This window comes from Anabas testudineus, chromosome 3 (genome assembly GCF_900324465.2).
Source record: "Anabas testudineus chromosome 3, fAnaTes1.2, whole genome shotgun sequence".
Classification (NCBI taxonomy): Eukaryota; Metazoa; Chordata; class Actinopteri; order Anabantiformes; family Anabantidae; genus Anabas; species Anabas testudineus.
In genome coordinates this window covers 16,120,260-16,146,902 of record NC_046612.1, presented here as the reverse complement: position 1 = coordinate 16,146,902, position 26,643 = coordinate 16,120,260, and the positions used below count along the sequence as shown (strand labels likewise).

General features: G+C 40.0%; 1 protein-coding gene across 1 annotated transcript in view; it reads left to right on the top strand.

Moving 5' to 3' along the window:
• The first annotated feature begins 18,862 nt into the window (after positions 1-18,862).
• Positions 18,863-26,643, top strand: part of LOC113174646 (leucine-rich repeat-containing protein 4C-like) — a 30,390-nt gene continuing 22,609 nt past the window's right edge. The window contains exon 1 of the mRNA XM_026378725.1: positions 18,863-19,201. The gene's annotated coding sequence lies outside the window, so the exon portion shown is untranslated. The remainder of the gene's footprint in view (positions 19,202-26,643) is intronic.

Here is a 26,643-nt window from a genome sequence, read left to right as displayed (position 1 = left end):
TAGGTACCGTCGTGAAACCCCAGAGCTGAAGGGTTTTGCCTGGGATCTTTAGAGGTGAGGTGAGGGGACCACAAGAAGTCGCCAATGAGGGAGGGAGGTCAGGTAGACAGGTGCTGTTGAGTTGATCACTCTGTAGGCAAAGGTCAGCAGGGTCTGCTGTTTAGATGACCTGGAGGAGTTTGATGGTGCAAACTGGTAACTCCATCAGCAGTAGTCCAGATGAGATATGACCAGAGGGTCTGATCTTTCTGATGCTGAAAAGGGCAAATCTTCATGAACTTCTTTCTTGAATAGGTTGAGTTGAAGATACCTATCTCTCATCCAAACAGCGATGTCGGTGAGGCATGCAGAAAACTTTCTAGCTACTATAACAAGAGATTCAATCAGCAAACTCAATAGCAGAGAAAATCAGCTACCCCCGAAACAAACAAATTGAAACTGCACTTCTTCAGTATTCTGTATCTCCTGTCCTAGTTAGATACTTGGCCTGTCTGTTCACATCATATCCTCAGTTTATGCATCCAAGTGGATATCTGTGCCATATTTAAAGGAATTCCCTCAAGGCATTTCTGAGATATTGCATTCACATAAATGGAATGGACATATGTATAGCCAATCCAAAATGATAATGTCTCCAGCCAGCTGCTGCCAATAAAATGTGAGACATATCAAAAGAAGACAAAGCAACAATTACTTAACTGCATGGCACATAAACTAATGAAGATAGCTGGCTAAATAAGCTTAGTAAGCCACATAAATCAACCTAAGTGACTGTATTTGATGTGAGTTGTTGCCATACAAACAAAGGGTTCTTGCTATAGTTTGGGCTGTGTACAGTTTTCTAGAAACATGAATCATCTACTTAGTTTTGCTTATGTCCTCTGCAGACAGTAATGGTTTGACGTCTGCCAAATTCCAGTGCGAATCAGCCTCTTCAGCAAACTTATCTGACCGACAGCAGCACTTTGCTGTGGGCCCTCTTATTCTCTTGATCCTCTCACCCAAGCCGCACTTTGTTTTCTTGCCTACCCTGACTTTGCTGATAGAGATGTAAAGAATATCAATCCACTTAGAAGACCATTGTTTGTAACCCCCAAATACAATTATTTCTTGCTATATAGATACATGCAAGTGAACAGACAAAAACCAAGCCAGTTGCATAAATGACATGTAGGCCTCTAAAGAAAACTTTGGTCCTTCCTTATTTGAAGTTATATTTTCATGAGCCCCTCCCTTTTGTCATTCAGTTGTTTTACAAAGTAAATGGATAATTGTAATATGGATAAATTGGATTAATTAAGCTGTTCCTTGAAAGACCACAAAGACCCTTCCTTGTGTATCTTTTGTAAGATCCAGTACTGTTTTGTTTCACCTAATGATTCATTCTCAGTTGTCCTTGTTTGTTGAATTTATTTTGTGAAAACATAAAAGTTTAACCTTTATGTCCTCTACTTTTTAAAATAAGAAACAACATGGAATTTTAGGGTAAATGGGAGAATTTGATAACCTAGAATGTACAAAATTTTACTACAAACCACCAAGAATCATAAATATGATATACTCTGGATGAAGGTGATTGGCCAACCATCGGGCGCTTTAATTTAGCTTTTCTTGTATTTTTAAATGTAACTTTTTCTCATTATTTTATCTGGAGAAAAGGGCATTTGTTAATAATTAGATTACAGTTAGATTATGAAAAATATAGCATATACAGCTACTATGGTGAAATGCCTCTAATTAATAATACTGATAGCTGTTAAACCTGGGACCATTCTTTCAATGCAGATTTGTGGAGAAACAGCCATGTCGATGAAAAACATAGATTAAATTAGCTGATGTCAAATAGAAGCCTGTGACAGACCACAGCCACTTTATCAACAGCCCTTAAAGCCAAAGTTATGATGTTGAATTGTCCTTGAAAGCCTTGAGGCGGAGAGAAAAATGTGTCTAACCTGACAAAGATTAAATTGATTACAATCATAAATTCATGTAATGCATCCTTTTATACCTTTCATGTTCCACGCAAGTGTAGTCACGACTGCAGTCACAAAAGTGCTAATACATCTGAGTAGCCCTTGGTAGTGTGAAAATGTGATACATGCAAACCTTAAGTTGTTTATAAGTACTAAATTAGGTTAGTATATATTAGCTACCTGCAAACAGATTTTAAATCGAACTCTATTACTAGATGTGGGCTTTTGTAGAGAGGTTACCTTACAGTATCTAAGTACAGTTAATTCTTACAAAAACGTGTACAGATGCTGCAAAGCATTATAGTGCATTAATTACCCATACTGCTGCTGATCATAATGATAATAATTATAATAATATAAATATATAAATAACCCATAAATTGCATTCAATAAGTATAATATTTGGTAGTTATTGGTAATATGTCATTTACTGTATTATGACGAATAATGTATATGAAAAAAAAAAAAAACACCAGAAAAGGGTAGGAATCGTTAAAGAGACAATATATATATATCACATTTTAACTCAGTAATCTATGTTAAACTTGACATTAACCTGATTTTTGCTTAACAAATAAGTACTTGTTAGCATGTTCAATAAATAAACATACAACTGAGCAATAAAAGAAAGAGTTGTGAATTATTGAGCCACTTCTTGTCATCTCTTGTCTTGGTTTTCAAGTCAAACACAGAATTTATTCCAGGTGGTATTATGCCTTGTTAAAAATGAAGAAATGTTATGACTGGTATTGATTACCTGCTACTGATTTTGGAATATAAAGTGTTTCAGAACATCCAGACTGTAATAATGTAACATAGCTTCAGTACATCCAAGACAGTCTGACTGAATGGTTTTGCTGTATACAGTCTGTACCTTTGTGCAGGGGTGTGTCACGGTAGGTTTTGTCCATGTAATCACATTGTGTGTCTGGCAGATACACTGTATCTGGGCATTTGGGGGAAAATACTGATTCTGTAACACAGTTGCAATGTTCTCACACTCTTTTTCATCTTTGTACTTTTGTCAGATAAATACGTTTTATAAATAGTTGCAACTTTTCTCCAAATCCTATTTGTATTAATTATGACCAATTTAAATTTGCTGGCTGGAGAAGCAACTCGTAGCTTTGACTGAGAGTCAAAAATAACTGCAGAAAGCTTTCTAAAAATCCAGACCTTAAATTCAAGTTATTATCACTTTTAGTGCTTGTTATTGAAGAAATAAATCATAGTAGCATATTCATGCCTAATACTATTGAAGTATGATGATTTGTCTGTTTCAGTAAACCTAACTAATTCTCCTTTTGTTGCTGGGTTAATTCATCATAGACCTTGGACAGGTACGTTGATTTGGACACTGATCATAGCAGCACCCCTGGACTTTGTAGACCACACAAATAAATCTATAAAACTAAATGTTTGTTGCATCTTGTCCCAGTACCCATCCATTGTACGTACACCCTGAAAAGGTTTGGCATAATGACAGTTAACAAAAAAAAAAACAAAAAACATGTAAAGAATGTACCAGCTGCACACAGGAAGTCACCAGACAGCTAGTGGTTTCAAACTAGGGGTCTTATTGCGGTGAGGCAGCCCCACCCCCCATGTATGTAGTGTAGTATAAATCTGTTTGCCTCCTAGGAGCTGCATAAAGTGTCATTTCAGAATTAGACATTAGGCTGGATGTAGCCTATTAACCAAGTGTATTGTATGAGCCCAGGGAATCCTCCTGACTCATTTAGCTTCCTGGGTGTGTGCGTCACTCACCTCCCCCCTCCCCACCTCCCCCAATCGGAGCTCAGGGTTCTGTCATGCAAACTACTTTTTGCCAAATCAAATTTGAATGGATTGGAGGGATGACAACCATTCCCAGTGAATGGATTTGCAAGGGACTTAGTTGCTTCTTGGCACACATCCCTGCCTCAAGAAGCAGCCGCAAGACAGAGTGCCTGTACAGCTGCAACCACACAACTCGGGCTATAACAGTTGAAATATTTCATATTCCTGCAGTGTGTTTCATACATAACATGATTGGATACATCCAGTGGGGCTCTGGCAGGCATGCTTCTAATCTATTTATTTCCACATCTGGATTAAATGAGGTGCGAGCCAAGATGATGTTAGATGATATATTGTTTCACACATATTCCATGATCAAAGCAGAACCTTATTTATCTGACATCTGAGGAATGGAGGTTGTTTTCTCTGGCAGAATGATTGGATGAGTGCGTTATTACATTTGTCTGTGCGTTTAACCTCGAAGGTAAAATGGTTTATCCTAGCTGGAATTCATAGAAAGGAGCGGCAGCCTAAGCGATTTAACAACGCCACATCGCGAACAGTTAATAGAAAGCAGGCTGTGATTGTTTCTGATGTAAGAGCTTTTGAGACCGCCTGCACTGTCCAGTTGTGCGCAGCTGGTACTTTAAGTCTGCGCGAGTTGACACGACTCACAGCTCTTCTGAAGTGCAACATGACAGCAATATGTTAACCCAGCTTTACTGTCACATTTGGATCCCATAAGGATGTGGCTGCCCCATTTTTTCTGGTTGTGCCCACTGCATCCTTGGGGTTCTTGTTAAATGTAGCTGTTGAAGTTGCCCTACAAATGGTTGATGATTTTTTGATGCCCTCTGCTGGTGCCTTGTTGTTGCTAATTGATGCTTGTGAGTAATATTAATATTGCTGTGATTTATTTTACCATTGAGTATACAGAAAGTTAAGTGATTAAAATGAATTTTTAAAAAAGCTATTGGGAACACTGTAGACACTGAGGAGTCTGTAAATCACAGGATGTCCTTAACAAGCATCACAAAATCATTTCAACCATCAGCAGAATTTTAAAAAAGGCTCTTGATTATCAAGTCTACAGCACATCAGAGTATCACTTTATACTGTTTATAACATCTAACAATCTTTATCAAATCACATTGTATGTAATTTGATGTTCATATTGATGTGTGATGGGTTCTTCTCTCCCAATATGACTCATAATAAATACCTTATCAACTGATTTGGCAACAGGAGTTCACCAGGTGGACAGAACTAAATAAATAACTCTGAATAACTGCTAAAGTTGATTTTTGTCTGCAAGATGTGTAACACATTTTTAACCTTTATAAGGTGATAATGTGCCAGTGGCTTGTAGCAGCACGAAAAAACTCCCATGAAAAGGTATGAGTCACCAATCACAATGTCCATTCTCACTGTCTTTCTGTGCCATAGCCATAATCTCTGCTGTCTAAAATGTCTACACTGTTCAATCATCTGTTTCAGCATATGAGTGTGATATCTTAAACCGACGCCTTCTAATGAAGGACTAATTGCGACAGACAGGTTTGCAAAAGGGCGAGCAGCAGCAAACCTGTGCCAGAGTTTCTAAAGGCACAAACAGGAGAAGATAGAGGAGGACAGACTATCGAACCAATACAACTGATGAGTGATTTCAAAGATCAACTGGAACATTGAGCAGAAATGAAGGAGTGTCCTTTAATGAACAGAAATGTAGGTGTGCTGTGAGACAGCAGAGATGTTTCAGTGCTGCGCCTCCACTCGTCTGTCTCACTGTAGGTAATTAATGAATATACTAATATAACATTTTCACAACAGAGATGACTGAGACAGCCAGGCTGAGCAGAGATCCAGTACAAAGGAGTGCGAGTGTCATCTCTGTATTGCACCTTTATTAAAAGAAAACAAAGGCTGTTCTGTTTTTACACATTTATGTTTTCACAGACTTGGGTCCAGTCTGTTGGTTAATATGTATTTTATAAAGAGTTCTGTGACAAATGTGTGAATACATTTTATGTACACTTAAAAAATACAATACATGCTTTATTTAAGTTAAGAACATGCACAATGAAAGAAAACTGTCATTGCTGTTTTGCAGTTTTCGGATTCTTTGTAGCTTACAAAACCACAAACGTGCCATCAGACCACAGAGAAACCGTATTTGTTTGTTCAGTGACGTCTTGTTGCTATCTCATTAGCAAATATATGCAAATCTCATAGACATTATATTTGTCTACTTTCTGCAAATAAAAGTCCACTTTGTTGCGCTTTGGATTGCATTGTTTGGCCTCCCTTTCCTCCCAACAACTTGGCGTGCTAAAGCACCCACTCAGCAATAGCCCACTGTCTGGCACAGACGTGTCTAGTTCACAATTCTGTGAACCTCCCGCTTTCTAGAGCCAAGGAGAAATGGGGCCCTCACTATCCAAGCTAAAAGAAAGAGAGTCTACCCGCAGGGAGCAGATCACACTCCATGCATGTTGTTTTAACTCTTGAATTAATGAGTATTCGACAGTATTCATCATTAGGGCTTGTTTGTGTCAAGTATTTTATAATATGAGTGATCGCTGGAGACCAGCTGTTCAAAGAAGTTAGGAGCATGTAAAAGCAGTGGTAAAATAATTCAGTTTCACACAGGAATTCCTTACATACTAAGTCAATATTGCAATGCCAGCTGGCAAGTTGAATCATGAAACACGGCTGCTTACATGTTATGTTGTGAGTGGGAATAAAAAATAGAATTCTTTCAGATCTGAGATTTCCTCGCACTGGAGAAAGAAAAGCATCTGGCTTCCCAGTGGTGTGGATGAGGCTTTGACATTTAGAGTCTTGAATTAACATCACTGCTACAGTAGTTATTATCCAGTGCATTCATGATGAATATCCAGATGTGCTGTACACAGTCTCTCGAAACAGTCACATATTAATTTGAAAAGAATGAGGTATACGGATGATTATCGTGCATCCCACACAAGGCGAATGATAAAAACAAATTCATGAGCTCATAAAACTTAAAGGTCTGCAGCCTCACTGGAATAACACAAGACCAGGCTGAGCGCTACAAGCACCTCAAAAAGCTGAGGTAATAATTTAGACATGCCGCTAGAAGACAGGTCTTAGTGAGCTCTTAGGAAACCATGACTGCACCTCATCCGTCATCTGTCATCCTCCTTTCAGCCCATCTCCGGGGCCCGACTGGAGAGCATCCTCCGTCTCTCTTTGCCCACGTAGACAGACACATACACCCTCAAATATGATGGATGAGGGGAGCGCACACACAAGCCTTACTTTTTCAGCAGAGCATGACTCCATTTACACCTACAACATTACCAGTGAGAACTGTCTGGCTGATGGATCCCAATGTTGTCCTTATTCTAGTCAGTTCTGTGAACAAATGCAGATAGATGTAAGGCACACTCAGCTCCCGTTTCCACTCGTGCTGTGTGACGCTAATCCTAACACCGGTATTAAAACACCAGTGGATGCAACCATTTCAAAGATCTGGTGCCACAAAGAAGGAAAAATGCATATTAGCATAACAAAATATGCTTTTCTAAGAAAGTTAAAAATAGTGAGTGGTTCGACTGTAACGTATCATGAAATCACCTTTAGAAATATAAAGCCTAGACTCAGTGTAATACTGTTTAATCCAGTTGAATTTAGGCCAAAGACTGTCTAAAATAGTTTGGATCTTAAGGTATGTAGTTTTTTTTTTCTGTGACAACAATTTGACTGTAAGTACTTTATAGTATTTAAAACTACTTTACTTCAATGTTCTCAGCGCTGTCAAACTTCGAGCAGTCAGACTTTTAAAAAAATATATGTCATGAATCATTTCCTACTTTTTATCTAACCCAAATTATTTTTTGTGCAGCTGACAACTGTTATGATTTGATTCTCTTGAGAAGCAACGAGAACCGGTATGTCACCACTCAGATTTGCTTTCACACACACACACACACACACACACACACACACACACACACACACACACACACACACACACACACACACACACACAAAAATTGTCTTTTATAGTTTGTAGGAAAGCACATCTGTCAAAGATTGTTTCGTATTTTAAGTTTCCTGTACTCTTCTTTTTTTTTTCCTCAAAACGTCTTCATGGGAAATATAATAATATGACTGCAAGTAACTCAAAATAGGTGTAGAAAGGTGTTTAGTTACTGCATATGTGTGCAGCCTGTATGTCGCATAAATAGAACAAATGCAAACAGTAGACAGGTGCAATTTAACTGTGTTTCGCCTCTGTTCCCATGTCAACCATCATTAGTGGGTGTGTGTTTGGTGTGAGGTGTGCTTTATGGTACCCTAACCTACCCAGACTCAGCAGTGACGTCACAGTGTACTGACACATCCTGGAGTACGTGGCGACAGATGACGCTGCACCAGAAGTAAACAAAAATATTTTCAGGAAGTGTATAAGTAAATTTACACTCCAATTTCCAATAGCGCCTCAGGAATCCCATGTAGCACTTTGAGTCAGTCAAAGGTCACAGGGATTATAGACTTCTGATACAGGCTCTTCAAAACCCTTGCAAAATATTTACCAATTTTTAACGTATACGAGGCAGCTTTTATTAATTTAAAAAAAGAAGCCTAATGGTACAGTAGGTGCTTTAGGAGTTTAAACAAACTGCTGCTGTCAATTTTCCGATGAGAACACTCTCCAAATAGCACTGCATCTACTGACTGCAAGGTCAACTGTTTGTCTGGGTAGTAGGAATAATCAATGGTAATTACAAGGGAAACAAAATGCCAGTCCTACACATTTTATGTTGGAGGCTTCTCATCAGGTCATCAGGTGCCGAGAATGCTGTCAGGTCTGTGGGTTTATTTAGTCACAAGCAAATAAAACACAGTAGCTGTCTGTGATCTACAACGAGCGCTGCCTGGGAGGAACAGCAGGAAGACAACAAAATACGGAAAGGTTATCAAAGATCTGCACACAAGTCACAAGTCAAGACTGCCACCACTGTAAATCAATTCTTCTTCATCGCTGCAGGTGTTAACTGGTGCAGTTTAGTCAATTATATTTTTAAGTGACCGTACTACTAACCTAACCAACCAAGCCTAAGTGTCTTTGTGTTTTTATTACTTGATTTTTTAAACTACACACCACTAAGGTTGAGATCCACACTGCTCAATGAATATGTTGTGGAATAAATCATTTTTAATCTGCATGGAAATAAATTAACTCACACATGACTAAGTCTAAGCTAAATCCTGGTTGGCTTATTTCAGAGGAAACATTTACACATTTGATTAAGATTAGTAACGTGACTGATCGAAGACCTCAGCAGCCTCAAATCTATTCGTATTAAAACTGTTGTACAGTGGGGAAGTCAACAGCAAGAATTAGGCTCTGTGGAACTAATAAGGAAAATCAGGTGGTTCATTTATGTGATGTTGACTCAAATGTTAAGTAAAGCGAGCTGTATGTGCTTAAAAAAAAAAGTTTCTTACAGAGGCGAATATTTTCAGCTACATAACAACAAGGGAGGCATGAAAGGATGCAATAAAAGCACTGAAAACATAATACGCTTTTAGTTGTGGCTGACAGTGATAAATAGCTGTAGGTGCAAAGATATAAACCTACAGCTTAGTTCCTCAGACATGTGAGAATATGTCTGTGCCACCATTGGCGGAAGCAGGGGTGACCTGGGGTGGCCGTGGCCACGGACACTTTCTCACAGCACTGGTTTCACAGCCTTTAACTTGCTTGCTGCCGTACTTCGAGGGGGTGAGTTTTGCTGATGAATAAAAACTACCATGTATAGCATAATTACCAGAACGAGGGTTCATTGACATTAGTTTTATCTGTTGGATTTAGTTTAGTGACGGACAGATTTGAGCATTCAACATATGGAGCAGCTATCGGCTTTCCACTTGGCTGGCACACCACACACCGAGACAGATCGGATCTCCTGTTGCTCACGCACAGTGCCATTCATTTTCGGAGAAAACATAAAAATAACCTCACTGTTTCATCTCCTGACATTTCTCCCTGTAATCATTAAACTGATAATCCATGTCTTGATGTACTGGAGCGGTTTTCCTAGGGGTGTTAACGTAAGGTGACCAATCGACCGTATTCACAATGTGTTTACCGGGAAGGAACACCAACAGAAAATGTAGAAACACAAGTGGGAGGAGTTCTTACTACTCTCTATACACTTAGTGAGTGTGAACTATCTGTGACCTAAAGGATGTTAAGGTGGATCTGACTGCGAACCAACATGGCTGTGTGTTCATTTTTGGTTTGTCAATATCTAAATTTTGTTAGGCTAATTGTTCCTGCATAACATTACAATGACCTCAGTGTGCCGGATGTTGTTAATTATTATTAAGCTTGAAATATGGTACAGCAGCTCTGGATGGATGGATGGACCACTGGTGTTAATATGTTACTGAGTTTGATTAGTGAAGAACTGGCAAGCATTACTGACAAATATGTGCAAGGTATTTTTGCTGCACAATGTCAGGAATTACATGAAGTTGCAGGTACAGAGGGTCATGGGTGTGTGTCTGTTGAATGCATTGTGCATCTTTTTATAAGAGTATAAATACTGTTATTTGAATATGGATGGTAGGAATAGATTTGGCAAAAACAACTCCAAAGCAGATATTCAAGAACAAACTGTACTGAAAGGTGCTATTAATAACAATATCAAAAAAATAATAATTATAGCAAATGAACAAGCTACTGAAGTAGCTTTTTCTTCCTGAGTGAAGTAAGATATCAGATAGGTACTCATACTCAACATTTCTTACTAGGAGCTCTCAGTATCCTGAAATATTAAGACATTTTTGGCCACAGATGTTATCAGCATCAGTGCAATTATTCTACTTCCATGTTTATTTATATATTTAATTCTTCGTCATGTTTATTTTTTTTGCTGATCCTGTCCCTATTGATCGGCTACACTCTGTTGCAGCTGAGAGAGATGGGTAGGTGGTGCGTGGGCGTTTTATGATTCGTCCTCATCCTCTTTCCATCCTGTAAAGTGCTTAACGACAATCAATCTTAACTCCCCTTCTTAGGAGATAACGTCAACCATGAGGTTGGTATTGATTTGTGAAGAGGTCTCCAGGTGGTCTTTAGTCATTCCACAAACCTCACCTACCCTCCAACAGAGGAAAATACTGATTTAGAAGGAATCGAGTATCAGTGATAAATTGACTATAGCATTTATAGTAACGTAACATCTGCAATAAGGACTGCATAACTGATATCTATCTAACTCAGGAGACAGAACAACTATTAATTATATTTGTTGGCTGTTGAATGGAGGAGTTAGATTAGTCAGTTACATAATTAATTGTGCTGCCTGTCTGGCTGCTACATAGATTTATGTCCCGGTCACTATTTGTAGGTGACTACAGTATATCCTCCTCCTGACATTAGAACCAGGCTCCTCTGTTGCTGCTTATGGCACAAAAGATGTTAACCTCGGATCCTGTGCATTGATTAATACAACCACCAGATCATATTTGTCATCCTTTAGCCATTTCGCAGGATTTCAGGAAAGAAATGTCTTGTTAAGATGAGAATTTTAGCGTCTGTAGGTGAACTATAGAGCAGTCACCAGCCATAGATTACTTCTTTCTCTAAACATTGATTTTGAATGCAAACGTGTGTGGCATTCAGAATTTTTTCTGAAAGATGAGTACTGAGAGATCAGTGTTGCAGAAGACTGGCTCGGAGTGTGAGAGGCAATCCTACAAATGGAAGGTCACTGCTTTGGTCCTTTATGACACCCACTATCCATTCTGATTAAGAAAGACATTGAACTGCTACTGCAGGTGCAACAACAGAATCTTAACCTGCAGCTTGATGTTTGTTGCAAGAAGCGCACATGGTCACCTCCCTCTGATGAAAGTTTCTTTATACAAATTTGTATTAGAATTTCATGAATCCTGGATGAATGGCATGCTGAAATTAGACAACTTTCCAAATCAGATTTTTCTGAAGGGTATCAAAGGAATCTGTGTGTTACTCATCCTCTCTACTTACTCACTGATACTAATTTTAAGGGCTTTCTCTTAAAATGTCTCAGCGTAAAGATGTTTTATGCATAGGTCTCAGAATTGCACCCTACAGATTATATAATATTCTGTATGAGATGAACACACAGTGAAGCATCACAACTCAGCGGGTTGTGGTTTGCTTTATTGTGACATGCCGCAGGGTTTATGACAAAATAACAGGACACACTAAATTTCCCTTAACTGCTGTCCCTGCGCACCCCTCAGTGCCTAAAGCATTTGCATTAATCACCATCCTCATGCATTTAGTCTTTCTGAGCTGTTCTGTAGGTTCATACGAGGTAGTAAAACAGTCAAAAGAAGTTACCAGATAAAATATATAACACCCCAGCACATTTTAAAAACCTGCCTTCATGTTTATGCTAATAAGCCTCATTATCATGCATTATAGAAATCTGGGCCCGTACAGGAAGTCACATGACTAGAACTCGGTGCACACTTTTTGGAGGTCATTCAAATGCAATTGGGACCTGGTGTAATTAATCAAAATAATGTATCTTGGAGAAACAAGGCCTGTTGGACAGCAGCGTTCGACAACCATAGGAACATGGAGCATACTTGACCGCTTGCCAACATATCCATATTGGCATTGCATAGAGGACTGCTGCTTTGCATGAGTCTTCATTGTTTCTCTGATCCAAAAATAATCTTTCCCAGAACCTATGAGAAGGGCGAGATATAATTTTTTAATCCTCACTTTTTTCATGCACTTTCTTTTGCAAAATGTGCCACAAAAATCGGAATCAAAGAGTTTGCATAATTGGCCTGTAGCTCCTTGCAAAGCTCCAACCAGAAAGACTTAAAAGTCTGACTGTTGCTTCAGATATTTCTGCATTTATGAAACAAATTAACATCAGTGGTTAAAATGTGCTTTTACTTTACACCTTCCTGATAGCATTCATTTAATCAAGGTGATTCCTTAAAAACTGTACTGACAAATAGACTCTTGAAATACAGACATGTTTTACTCGCTTGTCTTCACTTAAGTTTGCATTAAATAATGTATAAAATAGGTCATTAGTTTAGCATTAGTTCTCCCATCATTATCAAAGACTTCTAACAGTCAATATATTCCAGTTAAATAGCAAAGAATGAGAACGGATGATTCTCTTTGTCCAATTACATGCCAATTATACACTGTACTAGTAGTTATGATTAACCACCAATTTTTTAACCTTACTTATTTATATTTGGCTTTACATTAAAACAGGAAGTAGTCTTATTGCCCCTAGGACCATCTTCAAGTGGCACATTTCATTTCACTTCAGAGTAAAAACATGTACAGCCCTTGCAGCCATTTCATCAGCTGGCTAATTTTTTTTCTTTTAATCCACAAAGGGGCTTTAGTGTAATATGCATACACAAAAATGCCACTTCAATTATCTGGAACTGCTGTAATGAGAGGAAACGCAGTCCCATTAAGGTTCATCCTCCTACGCTGCTCACTGTGATCACAGAATACTAACAAAATAAAATAAAATAAATAATAGGGATACAAAATAAAATGCCTCAGGCTCTTTCTTGGGGGAGATTCTATTGAGTCACAAGCACTAAAAAATGAAAGTGGCAAGGTGTTGCTCAGTCCTGCACACTACCTTTAATTTAAGTACGGAAAACTGGCACGTTTAAAGAAAACCTGGAAACTTGAGTGGAGACAGAAACTGAATGCAGATGTTTCTACGCATGCTGATTAGGAAATCCTGCTAAAAGTCAGAATATCTGTTGAAGCTGAGGAACGTTGCTCCATCTCCATAGTTGACTTGTTCAATCAGTGCCACATAACACTGCAGAGGTTCTGGACTTTTCTAATAAAAAGTCTGATGACCATTATATTTGTAGAAAAGTCATTTAACACCACATACAAAAATCAAAACAGGAGGGTCTGAGTGCACTTTACTTTTTGCAAATTCTTCTCCTTTGTCTCTTTAATGGTCAAAACCACAACCTGAAGTAAAACCAGGCCTGGTTATCTGGCTTCAATTCATTTTGTCTGATAATAGGATTTTTTTTTTCACACTTTTATTGACAATGACCAAAATGTAACACAACAAAAGTTGCCTATATCTGAGCAACTGTGTGAGGAGGATAGAAATCTCTCATTATCACGATCAATTCATGATCGTGTCAAAAAATCTCATCCGGCTGTGGTGACCGGGCCAAGGCCCCAAAGACAGGATCAAAACCTCTCTGTTACCTTTTCATTGTGCACTTCTGAGAGGAGTGGGCGCCTCTTGTCTGTTGGGATACAGGTAGCATGCTGTACTAGATGCTAATAATGCAGTCCCTCGGCCTGTCTTTAATGGAATTTAGGCCAAACGTGACAGGAATATTTCCCTCTTCAAAGTCATGCAGTCAGTTGCATAGATAGTCTCCCGTTCATCGACTGCTGTGGCAGGGATGCAAGGAGTCAAGCACACTCAGCCTTTGCTCTCTGCGTGGGCTTCATCTTCTGGATATGTGTCTCTTTGGGGGCAGCCATTTTAATATTCAAACCAAGCAGAGAGAACAAGTGCAGAGGGACAGCAGCCATTTGAATAATTGAAGAGGCTCTGTAGTGCTAGAGGATTCTCTCTCTACTTCTCTCTCTACCATATTTTCACTTCCATCTTTTTTTTTTTTTTCCAGCCCAGCTTCTTGAAGTTTGTCCCAGAAAGCAGTCTGGGACATGTGCTACCACAGCAGCCGATCCAACAATCCCAATAGGCTGATGGAGGAAGATAGGAGAGGAGGAAAAAGGAAAGGGGATGTCTCACAGAGAAAAAGAAATATAGAGGCCAAATCTTTTTTGACAGAGAGTGACTACAGACCAGAATGACGGATAAAAGAGAATCAACTGAAGCCATCTCTGCCCATAATTTGTGAAACAGTTTTACGCAGCTTTCCCCATCTGTGTCCTTCAATTTGTTTGACAGACATTAAAGCCACCATGTCTAAATAAGTCAGAGCGAAGAACATTCTTCCTCAAAAACGATTGAATGAAGCATAAAAGCGTTTTTAACTTTCTCTCTCATTTGTATCACATTTCAAGTTGTTTTATGAAAACTATATTTGAAGTTTAGTGAAGATAATGGAAAGTGATACACATTGTGCCTTTTGCTAATCATGTGACAGCCCTATCTATCTATCTATCTGTCTATCTATCTATCTATCTATCCTATTTTAATACTGTCTTAATTATTCAAAATTGAATTTAATATACTTTTACTATACGACACAAAACTTCCAAACCTAAAGGACTCCCTATGAAAACTGCATAGTAATAAGTGTGGTTCAAACCATTTCCAACTTTGCCTTTTGCATAGAAAACGAAAGTAACAGAAGCTGTCAAACTGTCAACCATGCCTCAAACTCCATGTGTTGATTTACCGCCCAGAAATCATTTTGTGGGCTGGAAGTATTTGGCGTTGACACTGAGTATTTCTGTTCAAACAGGGCTTAAGCCATCTAGTGTATTTATATTGTATGAAAAAACATGGGAACGAAGCAGTACATTGTTGAAGCAGCGTGTGGTTGACATTGATTTGATTGCGCAGATCTGCTGAGGCTTTCATTTAGAGCAACACTGGGTGTGCATCCCTCCCCTTGTTCCCTGCACTTTTTATTTTTAATTTTTTCTGCTCAGGAGATCATCAAAGCATGAATAAAATGCTGATAACAGAAAATGTATCAAATCTATCTCGGGTGTTTGTAGGGGAGACAGCGAAAGTCTTACAGGACGTTTATGTAACTATCACCACGTTAATATTAGCATAGGGAAATTTATACTGGAGGAAAGTTCAACTATGCTTCAGTTAAAGTAATATGAAACCCACAAGTGTTCAATTTTGTGAACCTGCATCCGACTTCATCTGAGGCAATAAAAAAAGATCTCTCAGACGAGTTTTCCACTGATTTGGCTTCTTAGACAAGGATCATATATAATCTATGTAAAATTGTCTTGTGTTTTGACAAGCTGCCTTTTTAGTTATTCATGAAGAGCAAACGCCTGATTTTCACAGATACCGAAAATGTCGCTAAAATGTCTTGTGAGAGTGTTCAAACTGTTTTTTTCATTCAAGCCACTGAAGCTGGATAAATGTTACCTGATTAAAACAGGAGCTTCAGAACCTACGAACCGGCGTCGGGAGTCGATTGCACAACTCAAAGACGATTAGGCGCAGTTCAACCGATGGCCATGCTGTAAATGGTAATACAGGCAATATCAGGTGAGGGTTTAGACCAAATTACCATGGCACAAAATATACTACAGAGTAAAGGGAGGGGGGACAAGCAGAGAATAAATGAACAAGAGAATGAAGTGTGACAGTGTCAGATTTCATGTTCTCCACCAAGTGAAAGCCTTATTTCTCATATTGTCATATTTGGTTGCATGGTGGTGTACTATACACAGCTGTCATGGTCTGTCTGCCCAACTGACACCTGGAGATGATGTTTAAACGGCCACAGCAAAATACATTTATTAGGAAAGTAATTTTAACATAATGGTGTGGATGATGTGCTCAAACACGGACAGCACTTGGTGAAGGTTAAGGAAAGATGTGCGTGGTTCACAGTGACTTCAGACACAATGTGTTTATTTGCATTTAACCAAAACACACAATCCTTTCCTAGCCTTAATCAAAGCGATGCTGTTGCCTCAACCTACCCACAGACGGGACTGTTGGTCTCTGGCATGACAGTCATGTGCTTTGTACACCCACCATCCTCCCAGACCACCTCCTGGCAGCTGCCATCGCTAACAAATGTAGCACTTTATTCATTCAAGGAAAGACACCTCTGAAGATTGTGCAGCCAGCGATAATGCGTGCTACAGAATGTGTTTGCTTCTTCTGTTTGGACGATAAATAGATGACAAAGAAAAACAATATAATAGGTTTTAATAAGGTTTTGAGTCGCTGTGATCCACCAGAACAGTGTCGAGTATCTGGAACCTCTTGTCCAGGAATCAATTAGTTCATTAATAGAGGAGTCAGCCTACACGTACATGTCGCCTACTGGCTTCACAATTTCCACTTGTCTTAGACTTTCATTCATCCAAAAACAATCACTTTGGAAAATGTTCTGTACATTTGACGATTTCCTGGTATTTCACAGATGATCAATGAACAAAATAACTACCGAAGTAATGAAATTGATATTTAAATTAACGATTTGAATCCTTAATTGCAGCCCAATTTCCCTAAATTGGTGTTTTGATACTGGTGGAGGTGAGCGCTGATTGATCAAAATCCCCCACTGGTGTTCATCTGGAGAACTGGTGGCAGTAAAGATCTGTTGTACGTGAGTCGCCCCCTTTTCTTACACATCAAACATGGGTTCGTTGACCCATCATCGCCCGCATGGAAGCATCTGCTAATGTTTCTCCAACAGGTTATTTAAGGTCTTCCACTCCTCTGTGGATGAACTGTAATTGCAGGATCACAACAACATGTGATGTGTTTCAATTGAGACTGATTTGTGGTCATCTTTGTTCTCTCTCTCTCTCTCTCTCTCTCTTTTTCTTCCCCCCTCCTCCACTCTTTGAGAGCAGCGTGGTCTCGCCATGACCAGGAGGCTGACTTGTGGTCCATTATACCATCTAATGAGACAGGCTGTTCATCTCAGATCAAATGAATTCACACTCACTTGTCTGCAAGTCTCTAATCCTCCTCTGCTACAGTACCGACCTGTCTGCCATGCTGGTGTGGCACGGGAGGGAGAGTTGCTCCTTTGCATGAGCCCGGCGGGCACATGTTATGTGCCATGAACACAACATGCAGACGTTCTCCGGGTTGAAGTTTGTCTGCTTCTGACAACATTTTAGGAGGAATAAACCGTCTGCAGTTTTAGTCAGCTTAGAACTAATTCTGATTTACTCTGTAACAGGATTTATCTGTACTTCTACTGTGGAGGAGACCTGATAAGACGTGTTGAATGGGAATTTATGTGTGGATGCAGACTATGGAAACGGTCTGTTTTGGATGACTGGATGGAGACTAACGCCTGTAGGTGGCAACCATACCTCATCAACAACTGAATCACACGTGTACGCGCGCCCACGCACACACACACACACACACACACACACACACACTGAGAGACATCAGATCTGGGCTTTATGCGTTAATGCTATTGATCTCTGATAATTAACGACCGCTGGGTGATTTAAATAGGCAGCTGGCCGCTGAGGCAAAGTGGTCTGAGTTGAAGTGGTCCCTGGGCAATACAGGAACACGCTCACGCCTACACACGCGCGCATCTACCTACACTTATAGCCACACACACACACACACACGTGACTCGCACACATCCGTGCCTGGAGACCGTGATCTCAACGTGCTCGCTATTCAAGTCATGGACTGCAGCGAGCGGGGGAAGCGTTAGGAGCCGGTGGCAAAGCCCCGCTTCATTTGCAACACACGGATGATGCTGCTGCTGCTGATGCTGCTGATGCTGCTGCCACCGAACCACCGGGATCGGACCCACTCTCCCCGACAAGCGGAATGATCGGGCTACTAATAGTTCAGGTTATGTAATGAATACACCGGTTTGCTTTGGGAGACATAGACAATCTCGTGGATTCTTCTCCAGACGATGTATGGCACACGCTCTGAGACATCTAGAGCAGCCTATGGCAACCCATTTGTCCTGATGCTACGCGTGTGATGGTTGCAGTGGGACGGATATCCTTAATTTTATCCAATAGGCGTTATCAGCTTGGCTTTTCTCGTTTTTTTTTTTTGTATTATTATTATTATTATTTTTTTTTATTTTTGTTTGGAGGACGCTCCTGCACATCTTTCTGCGCGCTGACCTTATCAGTGCTGTAAATAGGTAATTGTTAATTGTCATGGTTTTCCTGTTCTGCTCAGAGAAAGGGATCCACGCAGGAAAAGAGACACAGCCAGAGTGCCAAATCCAAAAGAATCGAAACACTTTGGTTTGTTTTTCCAGTCCAATTTGATTTGGCGATCTTTGAAAAGAAGAAACCACCGGTGGGAGTCAGTTTTAGACTGAGACTGGTTTTGGGGGAGAGGGGCCTATACACACACTTGATCCCCCATCAAAAACTCTGCGGGATTTTCTCCTCTGTCCAGAGGAATATTGTCAAGTCCGGGGGACTACTGCTGGTCCTCTAACGGAGCTCATCGCACATTTTCCATCCGAGGGAATGGTGACCACGCCGCGGATCCGCGCAACTCTTTCTGAATGTTTGGCATTTTTCGCAGGCGAGCATCTTGACTTGTGATCGAGAGGGACGCGGACTGCAGCAGCCTCCGATCTCTTTCACATGGAGATTTGTGCCTCGGTCGTACATCAAATCTTGAAAACGGGGACTGGGGCCCTGCTGGTTTTTTCTCAACCTCCGTTTGATTCATTCGAGAAGATGCGTAAGTATCCTCTTGGATTCAGCCCTTCATATTCATATTCCTGTATAGACCGATTATTCATCCCTATTTAACCAGTGAATTCATGTTGACTCACAAACCTCAGTGTAAAGAAAGATACTTTTTATATGTCCCCTTTTCATCTTGATAGCCTCTATAGGTGATTTGTGATAGCTGTCGCATCCTGCTTCGTGTGTGAGCGATTATGCGCGTTTTGTGGGTGAGCTATATATATATATATATATATATATATATATATATATATATATATATATATATATATATATATAAGAGAGAGAGAGAGATGTAGATAAGATAGATAGGAACAGAAAGGGGGTTGAGGAGGTGTGTGGGGGGGGGTGGCTGGTGCAACAAATTGTGCGTTTGAGCGCTTGGTACAGACTGTATGGTAGTCCCTGTTGCCAGCAGGACATTACTGCTAGAGAAAGGCCTACGTCATATGGTAATTCAAATTCAGTTCAGGTATTCTCAGCATTCACGTTTGCAGCAAAAAGAGCGCCTTATTGGCCAGGTGGGCAGGCTAGCCCACAGGAAGGCTGCTTTGAGTGGGAGTGTGTCATAGCAAAAGCTTCAGGTCAAGCTTCCTTTCTTTTTCTTTTTTTTTTTTTTTTAAAGAGAATCTGTTCTTCCCCAGACCTCCTGCACATTTCATCTCTTTCTCTCTATGCAGCTGTGTGTTGACCTAGCATATCTGCAAAACCCCAGCAAAGCCACCCATGGGTGATTCACCTTCGAGAAAAAATTGAGCTTGTCATTTCTTCCCCCTACAAACTGGGATAACTAGAAATTCTGGGTGCAGTTTAATAATACATAAACTGTTCAAGTCCTGGCAATGTCGCTTTGGCAAAACATCCCTTTAAGAGAAAATATGTGAATAGGAGCTGTCCATCAGTGGGAGGTGCTGAAAATGCCCTGATGCTGAAAATACTTGTGTGTTGGTTAAAATGGGTAGAGGGAGCTGCATTCAGAGCAGACATCACATCTGAAATTTGCTGGTGCCTGCTGCAGCCAAAAGCTTTGCACTTAAATCTAAACCAGTTTGTCCTCAAGTGTGCACTTCCATATTCACATCTGGCTACTTAACGACCTGCTGTAAAATGAAGGACACAGTCTGAGTGTTTAAGAATGGGTCTGTCATTTAAAGTGAGCTGCCACAACATTTGCACACGTACTTGCTTCTTAAATTTGACCTGTAGCCTGTTTGACCGAGCTGATGAATAAATAGGGAATTTACTGAATTTGATGTATAGAAATCTGTTAAATCAAGTTATTACTTGTGTTCGTTTGTGGTAAAATTCTCCACAAAGACATAAAATAGCTTGTACTTCAGCGTTAATTCTCAGGAGTTAGAGTTGCAGTTTTAAATTAGCATCAAGTTTAGCTTCATATCTGAAAACTGCAGATACCTCAAACTTTCAGAGCACTTTTAATACACTGCTAATTGCTAAAATTATGGTCACACACCAACACTGTAAGTGTTTATATGGGCTTTTAGGTCACTAAGTAATAACTAAACACTAAATAATCCATTGTTGACCATTAGCTGGGTGCTTACTTGTGGTGGCCTGTGGATTTGGGTTTGTCACCTGGTACCATTCTTTCGTCATCAGGACAGAAACACCCAGGCATAAGAAATGTGATCATCCTGACAGGCGGTGTAGCTTTTGGCATTTACCTGCTCACTGAGGGACTGAATGGATTTAAAACTGTGCCAGGACCACTCACCAGAACAGCTCTGACAGAAGCCTTCACTGTGGGAAATAAGCACTTGGGCGAATAGATTTCTTTTCATGTGTGATACACGTATAGTCAACCACTGGTTCAGAACAGGGTGAACAGTGACTCATCTCAACATCCTAGGTTTTTTTTTTCCTCAGTAAACCATCGCTTTTGTTCTTGGACAACCTGCTGCGTAAAAGAGGTAATTTATGTTTAATAAGGGCTTTATTTGATGCAGTCCCATCACAATATTGCTACCTAAATTTCTCCTGACAAGTTAGGGTTAGGGTTTGCCTTCTTACACTACAGAAAGACATTTGCAGTGAGTCGCTTTATAGAGCCTTGTTCAGAAATATATGCATCTTCATTCCAGGTGATTATTTTGTTTCAAGATGTTTCAACGTCATTAAGTCAAACAATGTACGGCACATCACAGAGGCACCAGCAGAATGTGCTTCAACACTCAGCCCTCTATAAAAGTCACGCATTTCTCCTCCAGCCACAGGAGGCAAAATAATGAGCAGCTGGGTCTGCCCTGGGTTTTTACACACAACACCAAGCATGGTGGGATGTTAATCACTGAGTAATTTTAAGGATCAGTCACATACCTGCGTGGAATAAACTGCATATTGGTTCTTTCTGCCATTCAGATAAAATGACCCGTCAGTCGAACTAGGATTCCCAACTAATTTCCCCCCTTGTTGTTTATGGGTCAAACACAAAATTACAGTTCACTGGTGCGGTAGCCAAGCCTCAGTGTGATTTCAGCGTGACATTTCCAACAATAGAAAATGCTTGTTGCAGTATTTAAAGTCCCATTATGTTCAGTGCCATCCTACGATGTCACTAAAATTAACTGTAGGCATGTAGGATTCATTTAGTGCTGAAACGATTAGTCAGTAAATGAGTAATGGAGCAAAAAAAAAAAATAACATTCACATAATTCATCAAGCAAAATACCAAATGTTATCTGGTTTCTACATGTCAGATGGGATTTTTTTTAAATCTTTTGTTTTTATATGATTATATATTGACTACACATAAACATAAACACATCACCTGAAGCTCTGGGAAACTGTGATGAGCAATGTTATTTTTCTCTATGTCATCAACTAAAGCAAGACAAAAACCTTTACTGCAGACTAATCCCTAATGAAAACAGGATATTGTTGCAGCCATAGATTCAATGCTCATTGGGTCGAACTTCTGCATTTTATTTAGTGACTGTTCTGATCATTCTAAACCCTTATTTTTATAATGGTCTTTGTGAAACTACAGAATCTATTTCTGTGTTGAAAATAGATTAATGCCAATTTTTGAAAGCCTTCAGTATCTACTTGTTATCAGCAGAAATGCTGATTCATTTTCAAATGACTGTCTTCTCCATCTCAGGTTTGCTTTTGTCCGTTGATGAGGGGCGTCTGTGTTGTTGAGGAATATGCTTTACTACGCACGGGGAGCTTTTCTGTTGTTTCATCAATTTATATTGTCGTCTTGGCCTTCTGCATATTTCTATGTGTGATATGAGTATTGGTGTTGGGGGTGGCAGTAATTTATGGCTGAGGTTCTGTCTGGATAAAATGAAAAACAGCACAGTTCATCCAGGCCTTTGCTTTTTTATCTTAATAAAGAAAGACTGCCCATTTCTGTATGCAGTTGTACAGTTTGTCTGTGTGACATAAATAAGCAAGTGGGATGCAGCTTGAGATTAGACTGACTACAAGCTGGCTCCATTTTGATAGATAGTGCTCTGTATCTTTCCAGTAGTACCTCCACAAAACATGTGTTTGTGTCGAGTCAAGAGACAGGCCAATCTGAATGAGTTGGACTGCTCGGGTGTGAAAGAGTCCAACGCATGCCAGGCTGGAGAGACTTAGTATTCACTGTAGCAGATTAAGCTACGCCTTTGTGCACCAGAAAGGGGATTATTCAGTGAATCCTGCTCTGTGTCATTCACGAGTCTGCATTTCTACATCAACAAATATTAATGTGGTGATGTATGAAGAGCCCGTATCTGTGTGTGCCGCTAATCCACTACTGTTTATTAACATTAAGTGTGTCTTATGCAGAAAGACAGCGTCGATGCCTGCAAAAAAAAATCACAACTTATGGCACAAATGTCATCATGACACGTTCACTGTTGTGACTGCAGCCGTTGGTGCTTTATTTCACCATCTGTGTGGTATGCCATGTGTCTGCAGTGGCCTGCAGCAACATCAACTCCAGCGAGAGCCTCTGATAGAAAGAGTATGTTCAGGCTACGGGTACCATGTTTCTGCCTTTTCAGCAACCAGCCACTTTCTGCAAATGCCATAACGCCCTTTATAGATCCCTCTACAGATTACCAACAACCTACACATATACAGTTTAGCAATAATGCTTGAGTCAACATTATTTTCTATGATTATAGGTTCAGCGGTTCTGTGATGTGAGCCACAGCTGAGTACCGCCCACTGCTCGGAAAAATGCATAATCACAGCAAACAATGTCCAAAAGGCAATTATGGCTTTTATACAACACTTTCACGGCTTTTTTTGAACCATTTCAAAAGTTTTCTCAAGAGTGTAGAAATATGAATATAATCACAACAGTTTGCAAGAAAGCACAGAAGGCTGTGCATCATGGGATTTTGTTTCTCGGGAGTGCGTTACCTGGTTTCATGTTGGATCTGATCCCAACACTCTCATTAGTTAAGTTCAGAATGAAACAGATCTTTTACTGAATCTTTATTTTTCTACCTTCTCTCTCAATACCAGAGACACTCAGGAAAGGTCAGCTATTATTGCAGTGGGTAGGCGTGGTGTTATTGCTCTTTAGGTAACAGGCTGTCTAGACGTCCAGATGCTGGACTAAACCTCTTTTCTTTTGTATATTAGCCCTGGTTACACATGCAGAACATTCAGCTGATGCTTAATTAGATTTTTCCAGTGGCTATATCAATGTAGAGCAACACCTTAAAAGTTCACATCCACTCACTAAAGTTCTGTAAAATAATCTGACATTTAAGAAAACTCACCCAAATTTGACCCAGTTTTAACCTGGATGTCTCGACATCTTTGACCTACAAGTCAAATCAAATCAGAATTCGCTGGGATGTAACGTTTCTGCAGAAACCTGAGTTACTTGGTGGGCTGTCAGTCTTGTTAGTTAGATTTTTTTTTTTTTTTTATCTTCTCTGAGATTCTTTGTGTGTCTGTGGCAGCTGACAGACACTAATAACAAAGGACGTTGCAGTTACAGACAGACATCAAACAACACATTTCTCCCATGATACATCAGAATGAAAAGTGACACAACCGTCATATCACACGGATTTGTTTAACAGAGCTACACTGGAGGGTAGGAAGCATCTCTGTGCACTAGCAGGCCACAAGAGTGGTGCCCTGTGCCTTTGTCCCAAGGGTACCAAAGCATATTTACTTTAAAGGGAGATTTAAGACATCCCTGAATAAGCTTTTATATATGTATCTTGCTGACAACAATTTTTACATATTGTAAAAAAAACTAATGCTGTCAAAGGCCTCCGTGGCCCAGATTCATTGAAGAGCGGTGCAGAAATTTGCTCCTCTAATGGTTTTTGAGTGAGGCTCGCCCCTTCTAATTAGAGAAGTCCACACATTTTTTGATGGACTGGCAGGTTTTTGTAGCTTCTTATTGCCGCGAAGAGCTGGGCACAGTGTTTCTAAAGAATCTGCATACTGTACTGTAGCTTTAAGAAATCTGGAGCTCAACGAATTTGTAAACCTCCGCTGTAAATATCCAACATTCAGTCAGCTCATGTTTGAAAGGTGGCTCCTGTTCTTTAATGGAGGACAGCAGCTTGGATGCACAGCTGTTACAATGAATCTGAAAAGGCAGGCTTCAAACTTTCACAGAACTTCTAAACTCCTACACTGAAAATCCATCTCCCCTCTGTCCATCTGTATGGTCAGTATGTTCCAATTAAATCTTTGCAAGAATATGGTTTAAGTGAAACTTTGGAACGCAGAATAGAGATGCTGCGGATAATTTGGGTCAGGCTTTCTTTTAACCCCACAGCAAGTGAGATTTTGGATCATGTGCTCACACTTAAATGGAGCTTCTAATTATAAAGAAAAACACAAAGCCTGGAATCAGGAATAATCAGTGAGCCTACCAGCTTCCACAGATACACTGTATACATGTTGTGCATTTGAACACTAACAAGACTATTTCAGTTTGCAGGCTGTAACGTTCGTCTTTTGGTGGGCGTCAATGTGTGCGCACAGTTTCATTAGCTCTTTCCTTTGTGAGAGGAACAAACTAAACGCTTCCTGCTGTCACAGCCCACAGCTTTGCACCACAAGGAATCTCCTGGATGGTGATGGAGATGTTACAGTTCTCTCTTTAACCTTTTCTGTGGTCAGAGACTGACAGAGGGCAGAGAATGAAATCCTCGCAGCGCACAGGCCGCAGGCAGCGTACGCCGGGAATTTCAGACCTCCGCCCAGTTTACGCGGCGCGTCCTTGTGACATTTCAAAACATAAGTTCACAGCAAAGTCCAACTTGCACCAGACCAAGTGTTATTTGATGTCTCAAGTTCAAACCCAGAGTAGGTGAAAGCAAGCCCTTGGAAGGGCTTTGCCTCAAAGCCCGGGCAAATCTCATTGTCTTCTTATCAGCCTCAAATTTACTCCGCCTTACTGAGATATTCCCTTAGAGAATTAGGGATAATAGCTGAAGTGATGACTGTCATGATGAGTCTCTATCTCTCTCATGTTCGGTGCCCCCCCCCCCACCCTCCTTTTTCTGTCTCCCTCTCTTTAACTTCCCCCTATTTATCTAATTCCCCACATATTAATACACATTTTATCTCCTGCCAGTTCATTTAGCTCAGATCTCTTTGATGAGAATATCTTAACATTACTTGAAGTCATGCATGCATGCATGGGCTTTCATGTTGCAACTCACCAGGAACAGACAGTGATTCATTGACACAATGAAGGGAGTTCCCAAATCAGTGTTAAGAATTAAATGATATATAATCTAGTTCATTAATGCTTTGGCAAACAAGACACATTCTAGTTGCTAGAATATTCTAGATTGGCTTAATTGGCAAAGATGAAACTCCAGTAGCTGGTGCCAAGTCATACACTACTAAACCGAGAAGGGAAACTTGTAAGGCTGACAAGATTGCCTCTTTAGCGCGTGGCTCAGAGTTGCCTCTGCTGCATTTTTCCCTTTTTATGATAACACTTTCTTCAACACTGTGTTTTCTGGGCTTGAACCAGGCTGTTAGAACATCTTGTTCTCTTGTTGCCATGCACTAATATATTATTGGTGAACCTTATTGTTTGCCACGAGAGAATTTTGTCCTTCAAATTCAAAAGGGAAGAAAACACAAACGCTCTTATGATGCCTTTGTTTGTGTCTTGTCTCCTCAATAATGCCACAAAGTCCCTTACAGTTGTAGTGAAATGTATTAAGTTATGGTTAAGTATCCAGCTGGCGCTGAAGTAATAATGGCAAAAAAAAAAAAAAGTTTCTGGCTGCCTCTAACGTGTTTAACTCACTGGAGAGAGGGGTAATTCTGATCTCATTGAGTCTTTATCAAAACCAAATTTAGTCTAATAACTTTTATTAAGTATAACAATATGATGCATGCATTTGCATGGCTATTTCTGTACTCATGTCAAGTAAATTGAGCCTGTGTCACAGAAGCCTCTGACAGCACCTCCCCACATTA